This window comes from Lepidothrix coronata, unplaced genomic scaffold (assembly GCF_001604755.1).
Source record: "Lepidothrix coronata isolate B3197 unplaced genomic scaffold, Lepidothrix_coronata-1.0 Scaffold47, whole genome shotgun sequence".
NCBI classification, from domain to species: Eukaryota; Metazoa; Chordata; class Aves; order Passeriformes; family Pipridae; genus Lepidothrix; species Lepidothrix coronata.
The window spans coordinates 533,154-535,874 of NW_016690227.1; the positions used below are offsets into that span (position 1 = coordinate 533,154).

The 2,721-nt window shown below is 38.4% G+C and overlaps 1 long non-coding RNA gene across 1 annotated transcript in view; it reads left to right on the top strand.

Moving 5' to 3' along the window:
- LOC108497357 overlaps positions 1-2,477 on the top strand; it is a 9,852-nt gene extending 7,375 nt beyond the window's left edge. Inside the window, exons 2-3 of the long non-coding RNA XR_001874772.1 lie at positions 1,658-1,720; positions 2,385-2,477. This is a non-coding gene — a long non-coding RNA (uncharacterized LOC108497357). The remainder of the gene's footprint in view (positions 1-1,657; positions 1,721-2,384) is intronic.
- Positions 2,478-2,721: the final 244 nt, after the last annotated feature.

Consider the following 2,721-nt stretch of genomic DNA (forward strand, 5'->3'; position numbering starts at 1 on the left):
GCTCTGTGGTGAACTTGCCACTGGCTGCCGCAAGAGAAGAGCCCCCAAGAAAAGATACAAGGACTCCCTGAAACAACATCTCAGCCTTGGCCATATTGATCAACATAACTGGTCTACTCTGGCCTCCAATCGGGAGGCCTGGAGACACACCATCTATAACGCTGCTGATGCCTTTGAGAACACACGCAGGATCACTCTTGAGGAGAAAAGGCAAAGCAGAAAGAATCGTGTCTTGCAGAATATTCCACCTAAGGAGTCTTTCTGCTGTGCCTTTTGCAATCGGACATTCCTGTCTCGTATTGGCCTCATTAGCCACCAGCGTGCCTGTAATAAATGTGGATAGAGCCTTCCTAAATCTTCGTTTGCGAAGCCTAGCCATGATCATGTAAGGTTTCTAAGTGCGAGTAATCTCATCACTTGGATTGCTTTGTGCATAACAGGAAAATTGCAAGGTACCACAGTAAAGTGACTGCAATTTGAAGTGCATGTGACTGCTCAAAAGCACAAAATGAAACATATAAATCAAAATTAGACACATGAATGAGCACAAAAATCTCCTGGAGTATCCTTTCTTATAATACTACAGTAAAAAAAAATTCTCATTTGTTCTTCACTAAACAAAGTTGTGCATATTTAATAAAACATAATTCCAGTCATGAGTTAAATTACGTACTGTGATTCAGCGTAAATTATAGATGAAAAAGGTACTGTTCTCTGCAAGAAGGAGAAAGGACGAAGAAATGACTATCTAAATCAGTTTGTGAATTACTTGTTAGTGACAAGGGTCACATTTTTATATAAGTGAATGTTTAGCCTATAACAAGTCCAGGAGTCCAGTGCATGAGTTCAAGCGAAAATCACTGGTGAGATGTTTCTCTCCTGGTCAGAAGGCATTGATTTCATGACAGTAGAGGTAACAAAGACATGACTGAAGTCTTTCAGAGAAATGTACCATCTATTCACTTCTATACCACATAGTTCTGAAAACTTGGGAAAAAAAATATTTTGTCTTCTGTAGGAGTTATATGGGGGGGGGTGTTGTGGTTTTCTCTTTGTTTGTTTTCCTTCCATGCTTGAGACTGACTCCTTTATACAGAAAAGGCTTTAATTCCAAGCTATTTTACAACCCCCTTGAAATGGGTCTTGATAATGAAAGGGCTGAGCCATGTTTGCAGTTTGCCAAAATGGCACATCTGTCACTATAAAAGCTGTGCCATGAAGTGACAAAAGAAAGCCAGTATATAATACGATTTTTTAAACTGTAAAAATAATGCAAAACAAGGGCAGGGCATTTGTCAAATAAATCTGGCATGATCTAATCCTCTTTGTGCAGCGTTTAATTTTCAGGTGCCTGAGCTACGTAACAAACAAGTTAGGAGGCCCTCTACTAACACAAATTACAGTAACTGAAGGAGGCGTTAGCTCCTGTCCCTTTTGAATTGTGGGCTTTTTCTATTTATACAGTCCCTCCCTGGATCACTTACTATATGTTATAATTATTGTTTAGTAGCATCGGAGGGAGTAAACCTGCTAGAACTGAAATATGCTCATTCAATCTCTCTCCTCAAGTGGTGTCTCTTGATAGCTCATTTCAAAATGGGAACTGACAGCTCATCTCTTTGTCTCCCCTAATCAAATCCTTTTTTTTCGTTTGTAGGCTGCTGTTCAGAGGAAATTGCATTTTGCCGTAGTTTTGATGTTTTGCGAAGCCATGTTACAGGTAAAGGGGTAGTTGGAGGTACAGAGGCAAGGTTGTGCCCTCATAAAAAGGCAGTGTCAATTTTGTCTGTATCAAATTGAGGTCGGTAGCAGTTGCATGAGGACAAATAAAACTGAAGTTTAGCTGCTTTTAATTTTAGTTACTTAAATGTTGAGGTGTTGATAAGGCTAGTGATAACTTGTACTAAAAAGGAAACTTTGCACTGCAGATTTGGATAAAACAAAAGAAGTTAATGGTGGCATTTTATCCTTGACAACCTGATTTCCTATAGCCTTGCTTCTTTTCCTACACAAATTTAGCACCCCAGAATATACATCCCAAGTTATCATTCCAACTTGAAAAATAATTAATAAAAAACAATTTAAGCCTAGTATATATATGTTTTTTTTAATACACGGAAATGAGCCTTGTATTTTAAGTATGTAAATAGGCAGTCTACATCAACCGTGCACAGCTGAGGTACCACAGTTAGGTGTGTAGTCACTGTAGATGCTCTTTCTAATCAATTGGGAGAAAGTGGCTCCTGAAGAAAAGCATTTATCTTCTTAATATCTGACCTACCTTCATGGACCTGCCTCCATCTACAGACAATTGATAGAGTCTTGTTTCAGTAACATCCACAAAGAATATGCATGGCATATGATGAATTTGTGTCATGTTGCAGAACAGTAATTGCAGAGCAGAGGAAAGGGAGAAACTGTTTTGCAGAACCAAATATTAACCTGGAAACAAGAGGAATCCAAACTGGGCTAAAAGAATTTCAGTGAGTATTTTCACAAGTGGTGTTTTCATTGCTTGTGTAGCAGTTTGATTCTGATTGTGATTCAAAGATCTTAATGAGGATCAGTGTAGATACTAGATTGCTTTCCTCTTGGTTATGTTTATAAATCTCTATGAAAAGCAGAATAAGGAGCTGCTGATGTTGGAACAATTATAACCTCCTTTGTGAGGACCTATTGAATGCAGCAGTGAAAATGAAGCAGTATATATTCTGTTCTATT